The sequence below is a fragment of the Thamnophis sirtalis genome, unplaced genomic scaffold (genome assembly GCF_051295495.1).
Source record: "Thamnophis sirtalis isolate CommonGarterSnake01/CBP01778 unplaced genomic scaffold, rThaSir2_p1.2 scaffold_5, whole genome shotgun sequence".
NCBI classification, from domain to species: domain Eukaryota; kingdom Metazoa; phylum Chordata; class Lepidosauria; order Squamata; family Natricidae; genus Thamnophis; species Thamnophis sirtalis.
In genome coordinates this window covers 74,694,006-74,716,342 of record NW_028261385.1, presented here as the reverse complement: position 1 = coordinate 74,716,342, position 22,337 = coordinate 74,694,006, and positions in this window count along the sequence as shown.

Genomic DNA, 22,337 nt, shown 5'->3' with positions numbered 1-22,337 from the left:
CATACTCGTCTCACCTGAAGCCCATTAGGGCCAAATCTTTCCACATGATCAGTTGTGATCAAGTCTGGATGCAAGGAACATTCCGCTGTGAAAACATATCCTCCAAGTGGATTAATGGATGTGAAAAATGTGGCAATTTAGAGTTTACTTTTGTGTGAAAAACAATGTGTGTAAGGTCCTCCCTCGCATCCCTACTCAAGAAAGTAACACTCTTGAAATGAAGTATTTCAAAAGGGACATTTTATTGAGTAGAAGTGATAGCAGAACAAAAGCAAAGCAAACTCTGAATTCCCTCAGGCAATACAGTTAGATATAAGGCATTAGAAACCCCTCCCTCCAGTCTGATGTGGATTCAGCCAATCCACAGGTGTGGAGATGTTGTAATGGCCTTCATGAGAACTTAGATAAGCCAGCGTTCTCAGGGTCATCTTCCACCAGCTTTTAGAGTGAAACAACCCACATGACCCTCCCCCTAATATATTCCCCAAAAGCATTTCCCCAAAATGCTCTCCGCATTTTGCTTGAATGTTTCCAAGTCCTCTGGTCCCCTTTGCTGAACCTCAGCAAATGCCTTTCTTGTTGAGGAAAGTTATGATTCTCTCCAAAAGACACATTCCAAAATAAAAAATAGTTATCTGCCCAGGACAATTAATCATTCCCTCCCAACAAAGGAAAACTTTAGATTTCCATGCATTTATCAGGACCACGACATTTGTTGAAATCCAATGTGTCAAACATTCCTGTTTGAGCAATCCAAAAATTTAACTACAAGTAAAGGGTCTTCTCCTTGGTCTTTAGCAATTTGGATGATTTATTGACCAACAGTTGCCTTTATATCCACCAGGACAGATAGACTATTTCCCTATGGTAATGGAAGGACTAATGCTTTTTGCAAAGGTCTTTGAATTTATGTGAATTCCTCGATAGGTGGAATAGTATGCCTTCAGGGAAGTTATATTCATTAGGGCTTTGCATGGCTTGAACATGATTAGAAATAAGTTCCTTCAAAACTTGCAGAGGATAACACCTCTCTGGTATTCATTAAACCAGTCCATCTTTTTTCATGTTTCTGAGCAGGTCTGGAAAAAATGATGTGCTTTAATGAATAATGCTATGCATTTGCACTTGTACAGTGTCCAAAGCACGTTCTGGCTCATCATTTTTGAACTGTGCACATCTCTATATCCTTAAAGAACGGCTGGGTTAAAATAATGCAAATTGCTACACTTGACTGTTTCTTAATGCTGCAAAATGATAACATGACAGTTTTAAAATGGTGCCTTAAACAGGGAAGACTCGGCTATCTCATGACAAATAATAGTGGCAACCAAACAAAATTTAGCAACTTTCTTCAAGGTCAAGTCTGAAATGTATGATAGGAGGCAGGGGTGGGCTTCAAACATTTTAGCAAGAGGTTCTCTGCCTGGTTGCTGGGTGAGCGTGGACATGTTGGTCTCCTTCCCCATGACGGAGAAGACATTTTTGCCTTCCCCGGGCTCTGGAGACTTTCCTTGAGCCTCCGGAAGGGTGAAAATGGCCTCCCCAAGCTCTGGAGGCCCTCTGAAGGCCAGAAATGGGTCCATTTCCAGCCTTTCTGAACTTCCTGTAGGCCTGTTTTTGCCCTCCCTGAGCCTTCGCGTGCTTTGCACTTACCTGCATTCAAAACAGGACATGTGGCAACTTCTGGGAGCGGAGGGGTGGTGTTGGTGTGGCAATCCAGGAGTGGGATTTGGAGATTCTCCGAACTGCACAGAATCTTTGCTAGAGGTTCTCCTGAACCCATGCAAACCCCCAGCAGCCAACCCCCGATTAGGAGGGGAAGCGCAAGATCAGCAGTTATGTTGCTGTATTTGGTTTTTTAAAAAAAGGCTTAATCATACCTTTATGCCAATTTCAATGAAGGGCTATTGACCGGATTTCCTCCAAAGAATGTTGCCGTGAACTTCTGTAGATGATCTGCTGACTTTAGTTTCCAAAAGATACAAAGGTAAGATATCAGGTCTAGCTAAAGTAAACACTTTTCTGTATTTGGGGTGTAAAATGGTCAGATATTTAGTGAATTCAAATGATGTCCTTAGCACGCTGAAATTGAATCCTTGTAATGTAAAGCTTAGGTCCTTTTGTAAGTCTAGGCTGAGAATCAACTGTTTTATTTCCAGTAGAATTAAATCATAGGGGGTGGAGACTTGATATTCCATGGACATCCAGAGCGTTAACTCAAACTTTATTTCAAAGTTAAGTTATCATCTAAAGTCAAAGAAACTTCAAAGATGAGGGGTTCAGTTCAACATTTCTGATGGCAAAGTTGAATTATTTATTTATTTCATGCCACCCATCTTCCTGCAAGGTGATTCTGGGCTGCTTACATGTTATAAAACAAATAAAAATAATTAAAATATTCAAGCATGAAAAGCACTCGGATTAAAATATTATTAGAAACTGTACTAAAACCAAAACTAAAAGAGCTAAGAGACAGATGGGATGAGGATGAGGTCTTGTTAATCCACCAGCCACTTCCAGTGATGAGTACTCCCTTTGAGGCTCCAGGTCAACTGGCAAAGCCAGGTCTTAGTGCCCTTCTGGAAGGCCAAATGGAAGGGGACAGTTCTTACCTTGGATAGTAGGGTGTTCCACAGGGATGGGGCCATACCAGAAAAGGCTTTCTCCAGGGGTGGTCTTCAAAATTTCAGCAACGGGTCCTCTGCCTGGCTGCTGTATGGACATAGCCATGGTGGGTGTGACCTAGTCAACCTCCTTCACACGGGGAGGGGGGCGTTTTTGCCTTACCCTGGCTCCCGAGGCTTTCCTTGAGCCTCTGGGAGGGCAAAAACTGCCTCCCCTGGGCTCTTGGAGGCCTTCTGGAGGCTGGAAATGGGCACACTTCTGGACTTCTGGAACTTCTGAGAGGCTCATTTTCCCCCTCCCTGAGCCTCCGCGTGGGCCTTGCATTTACCTTGCATCCAAAATGGGCCGTGTGGAGACTCCTGGGAGGGCTGGGCTGGGCTGGGAGGGGCTGGGTGGACTGGGTGGGGCCATCCAGGGGTGAGATTTTCTGGCTATAATGTTAGCTACGTGTTCTCCTGAACCCAGGCCCTCCGTAGCAGCCCACCCTTGCTTTTCTCCTTGACCTTAGCAGATGGGATCTCTAGCAGGTCTCTTCCACTGGCACAACTGGGGCTTTTACCATTGAGGAGAGATGGCTTCTCAGTTATAAATTAGCAGTTAAATCAGTCTTAATAAAGAGGGGGGAAATTTGAGTTGGGGTCTTAGACATTTGATTGAACAACTTCTATAACTGCGGTATAAAGCAAAAAAGCAACAACACTTCATGTGGTTGCAATGGTCTCCTGTGATGAGGATACTCCTGCAATTGAAGAATATGCAGACACGTACAAATTTCAGACCAACATCCTCCAGAAAAATAGTTGGTAATATAGCAGATTTTGAAGCATCTTCAAGGTCTTCACTTTCACATAACCTCATCAATTCAAGTTGACAAGGCCAAGGAAATCATTAGTAGCTATTAGGTTATTTTAATTGGTTATTTCAATAAGTATATTGTGTATTCTGAGTTTTTTCAGCAGATCCTTTGGAGCAAATGTGGTCTGAAGACGATTGAATTGATCCCTTTTGACCAATTCATCTTTCAGACTAGGCATATTACAACAGCTGGTGCTTTCATTTCTTCCTATGATTGGTATAGATTGTTCATTATGCAAAGATATTGGTTTCATGATGACGGGAGTTAGTGTTCAGAGGGCCAGTCCTGACCCAGGTTGGAAATATTCATTCAGACAAAGTTGAATAATCTAGTCAGAGCGAGTGTGTATAATAGGTATGATAATGAGCTAGGATTGGACAAATCCAAGTTCAAATTTACCCTTAGTAAATTTCAATAGAAATAGAAAATAAATAGAAGTAAATGTAGATGTCTATAAAATAGAAATATACTGAATGATTGTGCTAGCCATTCAACAAAATAGTTGTTGGGGGAATAAAATGAAGGGAGACCCTAAGCTACCTTGAGGTTTTGAAGTAAAGAGGGAGACAACTTTAACAAATAAATCAAGGGGCGAACCAGTTATAATCAGCTCTGTTTCATTTTATACATTAGTGATTTTATCACTAAATACAAGTCTTGTTTTAAATTATCTATGAAGCAAGTTCTAAATCAGACTCACCTAGTTATGATCAGCAGGACTCAGAAACCAAAGGAAGGTTGGACAATTTGCAGGAATGGTCGATTCATTGTTATTTTCCTTCAAATTTGCTATTTTTTGTGCTTTGATCATTGTTACTTTAGGAGGAACTTGATTTTGCCTGTTGAAATGCATACTCTTGAATTAATGTTTTAGAAAAATATTTGCTCCACAGAAGTGTAAAGGTAAACATTTGCAGCTGGATAAGAAAGGAGGAGAAAGAGAGAGGGAGGGAGGGAAGGAGGGAGGGAAAGAAAGAAAGAAAATGATACCATTACAAATAGCTTGATGGAGTCCTTTAAAGCAGGAACATCAGCTTTGATACTCTAAAAGTGACTACCCAGAGATTTAAATTTGAAGCTAAATTGTTTGTAGTTCTCTGCCTGTAGTTATAAATCCTGGTGATAGACATAAATCAATGTACAATGCAGTTCAGGTATAATGGATGTAAAAATCCCCCGACAACATATTGATGTCCTAAGCTGTCAGTACTTGACCACTCAAAGTGGAATACACAGACTTGGCTTGCTAATCTGAAATGCAAATATAGCAAACTGACAGGCTGGGTTTTTGTGCAGTTATTTCAGCTGGGAAGCACTGCAAGGCATCATAAGCCTCCCTATTTTGTATAATTTATGTAAATGCTTTAAAAAAAACCACCCTATTCTGCTCTGAGAAATCTCCTGATAACATGGCATGTTCTTTGGATTTTCAACCAGTGGGCTGGCTGCTATTTCCTTCTGTTATTAAGAGATTAGTTTCATCTGTGATTAGACCCACCTCTTTGAAATTTGATCACGGATCTCATGGAGTTTCCTGCAAAGATATGCCTTAATGCAGGGAAATTTAAGCTGCTTCTCGTGAAACAATTTTACAGGTCAGAATGGAACACTTATTAATTTGTTAGGCTGGTGCTGAATTAATAAAGAGGAAGCACAATATGACTGTACAAGATAGGAATAAACAAAATCATTTCTTTGTGCAGACATTTGGAAAGAGGGACCTTGTGAATGACGGAGCCGTTATGGGCTGAAAGTTCTTTGTAAGGTCTAACATCTTTTGTAAGCTAGGGCTCATGGGTGTAGGAAATGTTAAGAAAGACATATTTCTTTTTTTTTTCAAATTACATAAAATTTATTTTTAAGTGGAAATAAATATCCGGTATATATGCATATATGTGGTTTATGAGTGTGCTTTAAAAATGTTTTCTTTATATTAAATTTACATGTCCCCATCTCGCTATCTCAAGGGACTCTGGATGACTTCATCATTTATCAGGCAATGGATGAAATAAATTGGTTTTTCATCCTATTGCTCTTCTAGGTAACCATGATTTCAGATTACTTGGGTCTAAAAGCAGGAAGCTTGATCATGTGCTTCCCACTGATTTCATCGCAGCTGAACTCCTACTTCCTTTAAGGTTTTCATTCTACTCTTTTCCTCTTCTGCATCCAATCCAAATGAATTTTTATGCTCTTAGAAATTCACTAAGGTACACAAGACCAGTTTAAGAATCTTTAAGTAGCTAAGGACATGTGAGGGCATGGCGGGGAAAGGAAGCTCATTACTAAGAGCCATGGTGGCACAGTGGTTAGAGTACAATACTGCAGGCTACTTCTGCTGACTGCCAGCTGCCTGCAATTAGGCAGTTGAAATCTCACAAGGCTCAAAGTTGACTCAGCCTTTCATCCTTCCAAGGTCAGTGTTTTGTCCTCGCACGTACGACTGACAGCCAGCAACATCCAAGCCGTGCCTGATTGGCTAAGGTGCGGCTGGCTGAGTGCGGGCTGTCAGACGCGCAGCTATTGTCCACCTTGCTTGAGAGCTCCATATAAATAGCTGTCAAGCAGGGCGGGGTCCCGATCTACTGCTTACTAGTTCTGTGTTCTGCTCTGTTTGAATAAAGCTGTTTAGAGTTACCTCAGGAGCCTCCTGCCTTGTTATTCCTCGGTCCACTTCAGTCAGTAAAATGAGGATCTAGATTGTTGGTCCTGACCCTCTTGGGCGCTCTTAATTGGTTGTATAGTGGACTGATAACTGAGATACAGTGGTACCTCAGTACTCATTATTAATTAATTCCGGGAGACACGATGAATACCAAAAATGATGAGTACCGAACAATTTTTTGATATAAGGAATAATGTAGTGAGTCACAAGGCAGCCAACACCGACAAGTTCTAGCTTGTGTGTTGAGTACCAAACAAACAATGAGTACCAGGACAATTTTTTTGCATCAGAATGCATTGAGTAACATTGAATGTATTGGATGTGATGAGTTTCAAAGCAGTTGAATACCAAGGTACCATTGAATGTTTTTATTGTGATATTTATGTTGTGAGACTATTGTTATTTTTACTATTTTATATTTGGTTATTTTATAGTTTATGGTTTATGGTGCTGTGAGCCATTCCAGGTCTTGGGTGGAGTCATCGTGCAAACAATTATAAATAAATAAACAACAAACAAAAAATGAGATCATTCTCCTAGGCAGTATTTTTAGCGCTCAAGATTGCATGCAAAAATTCCTTCTAGATGCTTCTTTAATTCTAGTTCAGTATCTGTGAGTATTCCACTCTAATTTCAGTTTAACATCTCATTTTGCAGGAATTCATCAGCCATATTAATCTGGGGCGATGTCCCTCCAAACCTGATGTTGTATTCAATTTCCAAATTTTTTAAACTGGTCCTGGATGCAGATTGTCTACAGGAATGGATAGCATTTCAGATCCAATGCTGAAAAAGGTGCATTGGAGAGAACCTGCCAGTGTAATAAAGTCACAAGATCCAAGGAAAAGATATGGAGTTCCTGAGAGGATACAACAAGAGGTTCGGGCATAAGCAAATCACTTCCTCAATTATTAATTTCTTACTTTGCTAAGGAACTCCAATGTGCTTTGATAAGAATTTGAATTTGATTCTTAGTCTAACATTTTAATTATGATACTGAGATAGATTTCCAAATAAAACAGAATCATGAATGATTCCCAGGATGTGTCCCAGGATGATGTTGCTAGATCAAATCAGGATTGGTCACCAGGACCATTCTTCCAAGCTTTCAAACTCATACTGGAGCCCATCTTCAAGGAACTTCTCTTTGCTGGAATACATGCTTTGGGCTATTTTGTAAATCGTATATATGTGATGACTTCCTATTGGTTGATTGGTGTGCTGATGGTTGGGTGATTGGCTATTTCCTTGTGTTGCCAAGTCCTTGGCTCCTGAGTATTTATTAAGCTGGTGGTAAATCAGCACTCCTGTTAATTGACAAGGTGCCTGTTTCCCAGGCTTCAGTCATTTCTACCAATCAGTCAATAGAAAGGCACCACATAAATACAACTCAGAGAATAATCCAAAGCATGTATTCCAGTAGAGAGAAGTTCCCTCTTTCCAGCATGAGTCCAAAAGCTTGGAAGACCGATCCAGATTTAATTTTGCAAAACAAAGTCAAACCTAATACTTTGTGCACATTAAATGATTAACTCTGAGAATATTTTTGAGGTACATCAAATTATTGCTTCTAAAAGGACCAACTTAGAAATTGCTAGAATAGAAAATATCTATAGAGATTCTGTCAGCCAGGCCATGGTTGTCCCAAGGGTGCTTTTTCAAGAGGCAACTGGACTTTCTGGTTTTTTTAAAAAAGACGGTACACTTCTCATCCAAGAAGTTGTTTCAGTTCTTCTCCAACTTTTCTGGAAATCATATTCCCTCACCATTTGAAGGGTGTTCATCCCAAAGTGCATTGCTAAATGTCTATTGAGATTCTCAGTCATCCAGGTCATGGTTATTCCAAAGGTGTTTTTTCAAGAGGCAACTGGACTTTATGGTTTTTCTTTGAAGGTGTTTTGTTTCTTATCCAAGAAGCTTCTTTAGGAGAGCTGAAGAAGCTTCTGGGATGATAAATGAAACATCTTCAAAGAAAACCCAGAAAGTCCTGTTGCCTCTTAAAAAAGCACCTTTGGGACTAGAACAGAAAAATAATCCTTTCGTTGAAAAGAAACAGGGGATACTGTTTCATTAATAAGAACTGTTCAGGTCATTCCGAAGGTATGTTCTGGCCATTAATATTGATTTTTTTTTTTTGCTTTTATAACTAGTAGGCTATTCAATAAATAGAAGTAATGACTCTTGTAGAGCAATTCCTATCTCTCAACACTACGGTTCCTGACTTGCTCACTTGACCAGTGCCAGCGTAGGTTCTTTGTTTCTGTCTCCTTTCACATAACCCTATAAATAGAAGCTACTTTTGTTTCCCTTCAATTGTAAAATGGGATGCTGTATTATAAATGGGTTCTGCAAAAATGTCACCGTCTCCTGGCAGCTAGTCCTACAAAAACCTGCTTTTTAAAAAGCTATTATCAATATGTGGCTCCTGGTATTATCCCTGTGACGAAAGAGTCAGTGGGGCAAACTGAAAATAATAGCCACTGCTGCATTCATAAAAACTCTCTGGCGTTGGCTATCGATTTATATTACAAACACGATGGGTTTGTCAGTCAATGTGTGTTTAACAACAACAACAACAAATCCAAACAACAGGAGAGGGGTTTTTTTCCCCCTCATCAACATCAAAACTACCACAAAAAAGCAAAATCATCTGGAGGGAAAAGAGGTTACAAAACAAATCATGTCATATAGATCAGGGGTCCCTAAACCCCAGGCCACAGACCAGTGGTGGGTTTCAAATATGGTTTGAACCTACTCTGTGGGTGTGGCCTCCTTTGTGGGAGTGGCTTGCTGCCCATATGACCGGATATGAACATGCCGACGACACTTGTCAGAACCACCTTAAATTACCTCATACACAGCACTGGCATGCATAAGAATATGATGTAAACTTGTTTTCTAAAAGGCATCTTTGGTTTGCGTTAAAACAACTTCAACACACGCAATGTTCTGATTGCACCACAAACGCAGTACTCATCCTTACCTTTCACAGAGGCACTGAGTTTTATAAATATGAGCATGATAGTGTAGAATAATCATATCCAAGGACCAGTGGTGGGTTTCAAAAAAATTTGGAACCTCTTCTGTAGGTGTGGCCTGCTTTCCGGGTCCACTGGTGGAACCTCTTCTAACCGGTTTGGTAGATTTGATGAACCAGTTCTACCGAATAGGTGCGAACTGATAGGAACCCACCTCTGCCACAGCCCGGTCCTGGTCCGTGGCCTCTTAGGAACTGGGCCACGCAGCTGGAGGTGAGCCATGGGCGAGTGAGCAAAACTTCATCTTCCTATGTACGGGATTTAGGCTGCATATAAAAACATTCCCCTTGGTCCATGAAAAAATTGTTTTCCACAAAACCCATCCCTGGCACCAAAAAGGTTGGGGACTGCCAATATAGATGAAGGAAGACCTGGGTATTTTACAGCTCTTGTGCCACAACTTTGGCTGTCCCTGTCAGGCCCTTGTGGGTTGCTTTTTGACTGCTCTTTTTTTTTGCAATTTATGTAGCAATAGCACTTAGACTTATATGCCGCTTCACTAAGGTCACCAGATTTTCAGATTGGTAAAGAGGGACACCTTTGACTGGGGGGGGGGGGGGCTTGATTAAAAATTTTATACGGAAAAATTATACAGAAAAATTATGGACTGTGCCGAAATGGATAAATTAATGAAAGAAATACAGCTGGGTGAGCTCTCCGGTGCCCCGCGCTTTCCTGCCTCCTTCCATCACAAACCAGATCATAGACAGTGGTCACATTGAGGAAATGGGGATTTTATAGTATCCTTCCCCTGGAGTGGGGAGGGAATGGGGATTTTATAGTATCCTTCCCCTGGAGGGGGGGAGGGAATGGGGATTTTGCAGTATCCTACCCCAGGAGGGGAGATGAAATGGGGATTTTATAGTATCCTTCCCCTGGAGGGGAGAGGAAATGGGGATTTTGCAGTATCCTATCCCTTGAGGGGGGGAGGGAATGGGGATTTTGCAGTATCCTACCCCTGGAGTGGGGAGGGAATAGGGATTTTATAGCATCCTTCCCCTGGAGGGGAGAGGAAATGGCGATTTTGCAGTATCCTACCCCTGGAGGGGGGAGGGAATGGGGATTTTGCAGTATCCTTCCCCTGGAGTGGGGAGGGAATCGGGATTTTATAGTATCCTACCCCTGGAGTGGAGAGGGAATAGGGATTTTATAGTATCCTACCCCTGGAGGGGGGAGGGAATGGGGATTTTGCAGTATCCTACCTCTGGAGTGGGGAGGGAATGGGGATTTTATAGTATCCTACCCCTGGAATGGGGAGGGAATGGGGATTTTATAGTATTCTTCCCCTGGAGGGGAGAGGAAATGGGGATTTTGCAGTATCCTAACCCTGGAGGGGGAGGGAATGGGGATTTTGCAGTATCCTACCTCTGGAGTGCAGAGGGAATGGGGATTTTGCAGTATCCTACCCCTGGAGTGGGGAGGGAATAGGGATTTTATAGTATCCTACCCCTGGAGTGGGGGGGGAATGGGGATTTTATAGTATCCTTCCCCTGGAGGGGAGAGGAAATGGGGATTTTGCAGTATCCTACCCTTGGAGTGGGGAGGGAATGGGGATTTTAAGGGTGCGGAGGACGTGCCGGCTCACTGATTCTCCCCAACTCGGCGATTTTCCTCCTTTCCAGCTGGGTGGCGGGAGTGCCTGGGATCTCCCTAGGTCAAAGCCGAGAGGAAGGGGGGAGATTCCATATGAAGGCATCCCGAGGCTGTACTTTAACGCCTGTGGGAAGTTTGGGGGGGGGGGGACTGAATCTTTTCCCTGGCTTCTCCGAGCTTCGTTCCTCCTGCTTCCACTCCTTCAGCTGGAGACAATTACACACACACACACCCCAAAGAATCCCAGGCACACAAACAAGCAGCTTCCCCACCACGGGTTTTGTTCTTAACCGACAGCGGGCAAAGGGAATAGAGAGAAGCCACGGTGAGGCTACCTTTTGTGGGGAGAGCAGGAGCTTGGCCAACCATGGAAAGGTGCCCTGGGGCTGGGATCCAAGGCACGCTTAACTACGCGAGGAATTTGTGCGGACCCGCCGGGGCGTGGGAACTGAGGAGAAGAATAGAGGGGGGCGTGGGTTGTAGATCCCTTGTAGGAGGAGGGGAGGAAAATGGCTCCGCGGGTGGGGGAGGGGAGGAAAATGGGGGACGCCACGGAGGTCAAGGAGATGAAGAAGACCTTCATTGTGCCAGCCATCAAACCCTTCGGATCACTATGATTTCGCCGCCGCCATTTGCAAGGAGTGGGAAGGAGAGGAAGGAAGGAGAGGGGGGGAAGGAAAAGAAGAAGGGATCTACATGGCTCTCCAGCCAGAGGGAGCCACGCGGGGGGGGGGGAATGGGCATCTGTCAAAACCCTGAAACCCATCTCAGCCTCGGGTGGCTGCGGCAGAAGCAGCGACCGCGGGGGCGACGCTTCACTGGGAGCGATCTCTCTTTCCCCGCTGCATAGGGATGTGGGGAAAGGGCTCGGGCAACCAGTTTTCTCTCCCCCCTTCTTTCCTTCTCTCTCTCTGCTCTGGGAAAGAAGCAGCGCTCTGGCGAGCCCCGAGAGATTCCCCCGTTCTCTCTTTCTCTCTCTTGCTCTCCCGGCCCTTCCAAGCTGAGGTGGCGGGGGCAGGAAGAGGAGTCCAGGGGGGGGAGGGAGGAAGGGGAGGCAGCTGCGGCGGCTGGGCGATGGCCAGCAGCGGCCGAAGCAAGGGGAGGGAGAGCGAGATTTTGGCGAGGCGGCCGCGGGAAGGACCGAGGGAGGAGGAGAGGACGGGGCTGCTTGGGAACGGAGAGGACCAGGGCGTGGAAGGAAAGAGCAGCGTGCGCCCAGCCGCCGCCACCGCCTCCACTTCGGAAGGTTCCTCCGGCGGATTGTCTTCCCCGCGCCGCCCTCACTCTGGGAAAGGAGCAGTGTTCCGGCGAGCCCTGAGAGATTCCCCCGTTCTCTCTCTCTCTCGCTCTCCCGGCCCTTCCAAGCCGAGGCAGCGGGGGCGGGAACAGGAGTCCAAGGGGGAGGGAGGGAGGAAGGGGAGGCAGCGGCGGTGGCTGGGCGATGGCGGGATGGAGGGAAGCGAGGCGCCACCAGTGGTGGGAAGTGACCACGAGTCAAAAGAAGGGAAGCGACCATGAGGGAAAGAAGGTGGCGGGGGGACCCGCAGCTCGGTGGGCGTCTCCTCGCGGGACGGAACCCTCTCTCTCTCTCTCTCTCTCTCTCTCTCTCTCTCTTGCCGCTGCCCCATCCTGTGGCTTCCACCATGGATGGGGAGGAGGAGGAGGTGGAGGAAGAAGAAGAGGAGGAAGCGGGACGAATCCTTTTGAGAGGGGATGGGCGCCACCTGGCAGACACAGAGAAAACTCTGCAGGGCGTGAAGGAAGCAGCGCGGCAGTGGCGGAGCTGGGAAGGTGCTGCCCCCGGTGGTGCTGCCCCCGGAGCCCAAGGGCTGGCGCGGGCTGGCGAGCGGGCGCCTTTCTCGCATACAGGGAAGGGGAGGAGAGCAGCGGCGGCTGTTTTACTAACCCTGCGCAGGTTACTAAAGGCCCTCAGCAGCAGCTGATGACGACAACCTCGCACGACGGTCCTTGGGGGCACTGCGGAAGCCCTGCCAAAGTGCCCCTTTCTCAGCTCGGAGCGGGATGAGCGGAGCCTTGTTTAAAACGACGGCCGTGGCTGCTTGTTCGCTCCGCCGCTCTTGCGTGGAGGTCTGAGGAGGCAGAGGGGTGGGAGGGGCGTGAAAGAACCAGCGCGGCGGCACTTGGCAAGCGGGCGCCTTTCTCGCACAAAGGGAAGGGGAGGAGGGCAGCGGCAGCTGTTTCACTAACCCCGCGCAGGTTACTAATTCCCGGGTTACTCACCAGTGAAGCAGCAAAACAAAGCAAACGGCTGCGAAGACGAAATGAAATGGAGACTCCTGCAACTAATGCAGCGTGCTAAGCGGACTCCAGCCAATCAGTGAGCTGGCTGGGATGGAAAACTTTAAGCACGCCGTGTTTTCCATCCCAGCCAGCTCACTGATTGGCTGGAGTCCAGGCCAATCAGTGAGCGGCAGGCTGGGCTGACTTAGATTTTTAGAAATAGATGGGGGAACTAACGAGCGAGCTAGCGGCAGCTGATGGGCGGGGGAGCCAGCGAGCCCCAAAATAAAGCGGGTTTTTTTGAGAACCGGGCAGGACGCGGGAAAAATGATGAAAAGTCATGCCTGTCCCGCCAGATGCGGGACGTCTGGTCACCCTACGCTTCACAGTGCTTCATAATCCTTTCTAAGCAATTTACACAGTCACCATATTGCCCCCAACAATCAGGGTCCTCATTTTATTGACCTTGGAAGGATGGAAGGCTCAGTTAACGTTGAGCCTAGTGAGAATCGTACTGTCAAACTGCTTGCAGCTGGCAGTCAGCAGAAGTAGCCTGTAGTACTATATTCCAACCACTGTAGCACCACTGCTCAAGTATATATGACTGTGCATGCCTAAGCACCTTCACAGTTCTAGTTTCTCATGTGACCCTTTGGGAAAATAAATTGTCCACCCCTGGGCAAAGGGAACTTTTTGAAACAGCCATAATATTGCTTATTGTGAAAGAGCGATTGTAAGGACTGAATTACTTGCGGCTTTTCTACTAGGGTTCTAGCTATTTGCTATCTGGGACAGGGGAGTAAGGGCTGTCCCTTTTCTGCTTCTCTCCCCAAGTCAAGGTGCAAAGTTTCAAAGTCTACCCAACCTCATCCAAACCAGAAAATACAACCCAGCACTATCTCTTCTCCTTGGGAATAAAGCAGTCACCATTCTGCATTAAGTAGGGCTTTGAAAATGGACTTTTTTTCTTGAGAACTCAAATTGATTGCCTGAGGAAATGACATCACTCAGTCTAATGTTGAAATATCTCTTGGCATTTATCTATTAGCACTGGAGGTGATGCTTTACATCACAAATTTGAGAGGGTGTTTTTCATTCTCTGGAGAACATGTTAGGGTCAGAGCCGGCAGCGGTGTGTCCTCAAAGCTTATCCAAAGAGTCCTGTGAAATTTGAATTTTGCTCCATTACATTTATATTCTTCTTCTGTACATTTAAATATTTCCCATCATTTCATCTTCACAACAAGCTTATTCTGAGATAGACTGAGATGAGTGATAACAAATTGAGTCATCCAGTGTGGTTCATGATTTTGTAGGAACTTTTAGCATAGCAAAAATCTTTGCTTGGTGGTTCTCCCCACTTTTGAGATTGTTATTCAAACTTTGGGTGGAATTTAAAAGAGATTTTATGGTGCCTGATGGGACTAAGGTGGCTTGATTTTCAAATTTAGCTTACGTAGGATGTTTCTTGCTCTTTCAAAATGTAATTGTTCTGTGTTTAAAGAAGGCTGTGATCTAGATTTGATGAGGGAAATGTAATTTAAAGTATGTGAGGGAATGCACATGGGTTGGTACCTTCTTAATTCAAATTTCCTTAAGGAGCTACCAACAGGTATTATCTGATGTTTCTCCTCAAATCAACTTTTGTCCTTGAATTCAGATTTTTGCACGGTTCTATTATAGCAAAATTTATCTGAGAGTATGTTTTCCAGCAGCTAATAGTGACTTTAAGGTTTGTGGACATCAACTCCCAGAATTCCCCAGCTGCCATGTTGATAGTGATGGAATGAGTCTAGAAAAAACACTGGTCTAGACTCATTCCATCACTACTGTGCACAAACAAGATTTTATCGTATTTCAATTGGATGATGTCATGAAGAATTATCAGTCATTAAGTAAAAATAACCAGTGTTATTAGCTAGAACTATAAAGATTCCCCCACCACCAGCATTTTTATTGATATATTTTTCCCTGTTTTCTGTTCATTTCTTCCTTGTAGCCATTTTGTAACCTTGCCATTTCATCTATAGAGAAATATATTCCATTTAATGTATTGGAGTATTCTGTGATCCAATTTCTGCCTCACAAAACATTCTGCAGGTAACACAACCACAGCCCTGTTTAGAGCATTTGAAAGTATGGAGAATATTGACCAGACTTGAGGAAATTCAGAAAACAGCGAACATCAGCAGCAAAAACATGGATCTAATTGGATCTCAGATCTGCCCTGCTTTGTAATAAAATCACATGGGCTGCAATCCTGGAATATAATTCTAAGAATGAATTAGTGGTGATTGTTGGAATTGTCCTTTTTGACAAAATTATGCCAGATGACATAATATTATACAATGTGATTCTTATTTTCTTCGTGTCTTTTTAAAAAAAAAATCCATAGAAATCTATTTACAGAACATGAGCATCTAAAAAACCCCAAACACCTCTGAATTCATATAAAATTCTCTCTCCTTTTCTACCAAATACATATATACTGTATATATATTAGCAAAACAATCTAATATAGTATAAGACATTTCCATGGGCTGAAAAATATGTTCTCTACTCACTTTGATACTCCAATTTCTGCTAGTGTTGATCACTTTTCCAATGAAAGGAAGGCAATAGATTAAATCTCATATTGTGTTGAATATAATTTAGCTATTTTACCCCTGTACACACACACACACACACACACACACACCTCCTTCTGCCCCATCTAAGAAAGATGTTCTGATTTCTAATGGCTCCATCAGTCCTTTACTGGATTTATTTCACTCTATAAAGCAATGCTCCCATAATATCCTATTCTATCACACATTCAGAAAAGTGGCTTATTCCATATGGTGTTTGAAGCTTAGTTTTTACTTCCATTGTCAAATTAGCAATGTATTTTTCCCTCTGTTTCAGAGGTTAGTATAGCTGGATCTCATCCAAGGGTATAAAGCTTAAATTGCCAAAGAGTGAGAGTCTGACCTTGGATGTGACTCATTGCTTGGCTGTTTATGGAAGAAAAATTTGAGAGAAAATCATTTTTAATCAGTGTCACATAATGTCTTATAATTTTCTAGGGTTTCTAGGACACATCATCAATTTCTGTGAGGTCCAAGATATTTATTCTCAGGAATTTGTGTTGTCATCTCCCTCCCTCTCCTTCTTCCAACTGATTTTGCTATACATTCTCTGGTTTGATAATAATGGTAGAAAAAAACCCCAACAAGTCTTAATTAAGTTTAGAGACCATGTTCCAGGTTACCAATAATAATAAGGAAATTCTGATCAGTAAAATTCGGTAGTTTACATCTATTTGGAAAACAGGGAGATGAATAAGCAAAGGGATGGCGGGCATGAATGTAATTCTTTCGCCTCCATCATTTTTTGCTGGTTAATTTTTTCTCCTAGATAATTAATTTTTATTTTGTAAAATCCAGAAGTTCATTTGACCTTGCCACCAGATAGGCTATAGGAGAAAATGCCACTGGAAATGGACTCAAAGGGGAAAAAAACCAGGTAAGGGAGAGTTTAAGCTTCTCTTTCTCTTTGTGTTATTTGCTGGGGGGAAAAACTTCTTCTGACACTTACACTGTATGCCAAAAGTATTCGCTCACCCATCCAAATAATAAGAAGTAGTTGTGAGCGAATACTTTTGGCAATATAGTGTATTTTTAAATGCAAAGAAGCAGACCATCTACTTCTTACATGGGATTTTATACTGCATGCAGTTTGATAAAGTTATGTTGGACACTGATGGATGGGATTTAACTAGGATACTTGCACATCTACCGTATTTTCACGACTATAAGCCGCACTGAAAATCCCAAAATTTGATAAAAAAAACCGGCAGTGCGGCTTATAACCCAGTGCGCTTTATATATGGAAAAAGATCGAAAATCTCTCCCTCCCGATTTTACGCTCAAACTTGAAGCTCGCACACTTCCCTTGGGTCTCTCCCTCCCGATTTTACTTAGTACGCTCAAACTTGAAGCAGGCACACGTCCCTTGGGTAAGGTGACCAGTGTACATAAAGAAAAATAAAATAGTAAGATAGTGGGATCCTTGCCCATCAAGCTCAGAAAACAGCGATCCCACGATCTGTCCCACACCTCCTCTTTCCCTAAGAGGTGGTGGGGTGGAGAATCCTTGCCCATCAAGCTCAGAAACCAGGGATCCCACGATCTGTCCCACACCTCCTCTTTCCCTAAGAGGTGGTGGGGTGGAGAATCCTTGCCCATCAAGCTCAGAAACCAGCGATCCCACGATCTGTCCCACACCTCCTCTTTCCCTAAGAGGTGGTGGGGTGGGAAATCCTTGCCCATCAAGCTCAGAAACCAGCGATCCCACGATCTGTCCCACACCTCCTCTTTCCCTAAGAGGTGGTGGGGTGGGAAATCCTTGCCCATCAAGCTCAGAAACTAGCGATCCCACGATCTGTCCCACACCTCCTCTTTCCCTAAGAGGTGGTGGGGTGGGAAATCCTTGCCCATCAAGCTCAGAAAACAGCGATCCCACGATCTGTCCCACACCTCCTCTTTCCCTAAAATTTCATAGTATCCTTCCCCTGGAGTGGGGAGGGAATGGGGATTTCATAGTATCCTACCCCTGGAGTGGGGAGGGAATGGGGATTTCATAGTATCCTACCCCTGGAGTGGGGAGGGAATGGGGATTTCATAGTATCCTTCCCCTGGAGTGTGGAGGGAATGGGGATTTCATAGTATCCTACCCCTGGAGTGTGGAGGGAATGGGGATTTCATAGTATCCTACCCCTGGAGTGGGGAGGGAATGGGGATTTCATAGTATCCTACCCCTGGAGTGGGGAGGGAATGGGGATTTCATAGTATCCTACCCCTGGAGTGGGGAGGGAATGGGGATTTCATAGTATCCTTCCCCTGGAGTGTGGAGGGAATGGGGATTTCATAGTATCCTACCCCTGGAGTGTGGAGGGAATGGGGATTTCATAGTATCCTACCCCTGGAGTGTGGAGGGAATGGGGATTTCATAGTATCCTACCCCTGGAGTGGGGAGGGAATGGGGATTTCATAGTATCCTACCCCTGGAGTGGGGAGGGAATGGGGATTTCATAGTATCCTACCCCTGGAGTGGGGAGGGAATGGGGATTTCATAGTATCCTTCCCCTGGAGTGAGGAGGGAATGGGGATTTCATAGTATCCTTCCCCTGGAGTGAGGAGGGAATGGGGATTTCATAGTATCCTACCCCTGGAGTGGGGAGGGAATGGGGATTTCATAGTATCCTACCCCTGGAGTGGGGAGGGAATGGGGATTTCATAGTATCCTTCCCCTGGAATGACGAGGGAATGGGGATTTCATAGTATCCTTCCCCTGGAGTGAGGAGGGAATGGGGATTTCATAGTATCCTTCCCCTGGAGTGAGGAGGGAATGGGGATTTCATAGTATCCTTCCCCTGGAGTGGGGAGGGAATGGGGATTTCAAAGCATTTTAAACTATACCTTATAACCTTCCAAATGGAATAATAATAATATAAGAATGGCAAAGAAAAAGAATAATTATGCTTTATATTTTTACTGTCATTTATTATCTTACAGGCAGACATGTTAGGAAACGAAATGAACGAGTGGCCAGCCAGGCTAGGAAACGGAATGCAGGCACGGGGGGGGGGAGGGAAACGAAATGAACGAGTGGCCAGCCAGGCTAGGAAACGGAATGCAGGCAGGGGGGGAAACGAAATGAACGAGTGGCCAGCCAGGCTAGGAAACGGAATGCAGGCACGGGGGGGGGGGGGGGGGAAACGAAATGAACGAGTGGCCAGCCAGGCTAGGAAACGGAATGCAGGCACGGGGGGGGAAACGAAATGAACGAGTGGCCAGCCAGGCTAGGAAACGGAATGCAGGCACGGGGGGGGGGGGGAAACGAAATGAACGAGTGGCCAGCCAGGCTAGGAAACGGAATGCAGGCAGGGGGGGGAAATGTTGCAAAAAAAGTGCGGCTTATAACCCGGTGCGCTTTATATATGAAAAAAGTTTGAAAAATTAACGTTAACTGATACTGCGGCTTATAATCCGGTGCGCCTTATGGTCGTGAAAATACGGTACTTCTCTATTACTTTGTATTAGAGGATTGCCAGATTTATTTGTTGAGTTGCCAGATGATTAGAATTTCTTTGGAAGTGGACAAATTAATGTCTTGCCAAGCATCCAGTATATAACAATGAATCTTCTGCGATTTATCTCTTGTCTCTCCACCCTTTTATCCATGTTGGGAAGCCTGTCATTAATACATAGCTGTAAGTTTGGGGGTGAAATGTCCCTGTTTCCTCCTTGCATTTGTTTTCTGCTTTGGGATTTACTAAAGGTTTTCATGGATTAAAAAAAGTAATATATATTCTATTTCAAGTCGAGCTCCACTGACACATTTAGGTTTAGTTTCTTGGAAGTGTTGCAAGAAATGTCCATCTGGGTTCAATCCCAAGTGGGGAAAAACAAACTGGAAACATGGAGGCTCTTTGGAAAGTTGGTTTAATGGTGGACAGGATCATATGCAGTGGTGGGATTCTGCCAGTTTGCACCACTTTGGGAGAACCGGTTGTTAACTTTCTGAGCAGTTTGGTGAATTGGCTGTTGGAAGAAATCATTAGGGCAGAGAACAGGTTGTTAAATTATTTGAATCTCATCACGGATCAAATGCCTTGGAGCTCCTGGGTGAAAAGGGAAGAGATGCTGAGAGTCCCTGGGTTTTATGTCCTCTCTGGGCTTTGAACTTCCTGGGGCACAGGAAGAGTATCCTGATTGATTGCTGTCAGAGGTCATAACTAGCTCTGTAGGTTGTCTGTGTGTTAAGTTTGGTTGAAACATGGTGGGTAGTGCAATGAAGGGCACTGAAATGAGGTAGATTTTTGTTATGTAGAATGGACTGGCCCAGGCCTTAATAGCCCATTAACAAAGGGGGGGGGGGTTTCTGAATTTCTGCTTCTCTTAGTTTCTACTTCTCTTTTTAGGGGAAATATTTTATCTTTTTTAATATTTCCAAAAATATTTCATTTTTACTAGTAGAGGGGTAGGTGCTAACTTCCCTCAGAAGCAACATGAAAGCCATTTGCCATTATCTCCTTCTGTTGTTGGTGAAATGACAATTGGTGATCTACCATTAACATAACAAGCAGGCCTAATCCTGCTTAGTTCCCAAGACAATACACAGTATAAAACCGAGGTAGTGGAATACCACTCTTCTTAGGGTCTAAAGCAGGGGTGTCCAACTTTAAGCCCTGTAGACTTCAACTGTCAGAATTCCCCAACCAGAATGGCTTGTTGGGGAATTTTGGGAATTGAAATAATAAAAACTAAAGCTGCCAAGACTGGGCATCCCAATCTAAAATCTAGCACAGAGCCTGAATCAGATCCCGGATAATCTAAATGAGTACTGCTGGATTAACTCCAACAGGACACTATGGTTTTGAAACCTAGCAAGTTGGCTAGCAAATAAATGCATGGTTGGGAGATAATATCTGCAGATATTAAGAAGTGCTGATTATAATTTAACTAGCCAACCTAGACCTGTTCAGCTATTTCAGATATAAGTAGAGGTTTGACTCAAGGGAGTTTCTGTGCTCTGAGATTTCAACCTTATCTGTAGATTTCTTGATGGTGGATCACCCTCACACTAAAGCCTCTTAGGTCTCATCTCTTAAAAACCAACTAAAGTCCCACGGATTATGACTTTCAGGTTGGACGGTAGTTACTCTTAATTGCCTTTTATGAATTTTGTTACTTGCCGAAGACCTAGCTTTGCCTTTCTGCTCTGTCGTGGCAGGAGAGATCAAATTCTGTTTAAACAGATCTCTAAGGAAGTTCACCAATTCTAGTATGCACAACTATGCAGTCAGAGATGTATTGCTGCTGAAATAGGCTGCGTAGAATTGTAAAATGAAGTAAAAACACTGATGATATAATATTGAGTTATTTGATAAGGATGCAGTAGACCTCTCTGCTTCTACAAAATGAAGTCATATTCCAATAAAGGGATCACTAGGTTGATTTGGAAGGTACGTGGCGGCTCAGTGGCTAAGACGCTGAGCTTATTGATGAGGAGGTTGGCAATTCAGTAATTCAAATTCCTAGCACTGTGTAATGGGGTGAGCTCCTGTTACTTATCCCAGCTTTTGCCAACCTAGCAGTTTGAAAGCACGTAAAAAAAATGCAAGTAGAAAAATAGGGACCACTTTGGTGGGACAGTAACAGTGTTCCATGCATCCCCGGCATTTAGTCATACTGGCCACATGACCATGGAGAAGTCTTCAGACAGTGCTGCTCTTCAGCTTAGAAATAGAGATGAGCACTGCCCCTAGAGCAGGAAACGACTAGCTTGCATGCACGAGGAAACCTTTACCTTTACCTTACCTTGATTTGGAGATCTTAAACCTGTATTAAGAAGAAAAGCAGACACATTCTGAATTCAGGAAAACTTCCCATCAAACCACCAAGGCAAAGAGAAGGCTGACCAATTGAGTTAGACACAACTCGGTTTTCTTTGCAGAAATTGGACCCAAAGTTATCTTTTTCTAACCAGATCCTAGACTCCAATATATCATAATATATGCAAAGCAAAGCACCCTTTCAGACAATAGCAAAACTCTAGTAGTTTCCATTAGATGTGAGAGCTACCCCAAAGTTTTAATTCCTGTTGATCTTTTCAGTAAACAAGATATATGTTGAAGCTGTCAGTTTGAAATGTACAGCTAAGTTTGAAATGCATACATAATAAAAGAAAAGTTTATAGATAAAGTCACATGTAATATCTTCTCACTGCACTTAGTACACCACAACAGGCAAATTCCAAGAGCAATTATTAGCAAATAGTTTGTAAGATTAAAGGTAAAGGTAAAGGTTCCCCTTGCACATACATACTAGTCATTCCTGACTAGTGCTAATCTCCACTGCTCATCTGCATTTCAAAGCCGAAGAGCCAGCGCTGTCTGAAGACATCTCTGTGGTCATGTGGCCGGCATGACTAAATGCTGAAGGCGCACGGAACGCTGTTACCTTCTCACCAAAGGTGGCCCCTGTTTTTCTATTTGCATTTTTACGTGCTTTCAAACTGCTAGGTTGGCAGAAGCTGGGACAAGTAACGGGAACTCCCTCCATTACGCAGTGCTAGGGATTCGAACTGCTGAACTGCTGACCTTCTGATTGACAAGCTCAGCATCTTAGCCACTGAGCCACTGCATCCCTTATGTAATCTTTACCTTTGTAAGATTAGAGAAAGGTAATAAGCGTTGCACAGAGATTGAGCATTTTAAAAAATCTGTCTCTCAATTTGCACGTCTCAAGTCTTCAAGGTAAATCAGACCAGGAAT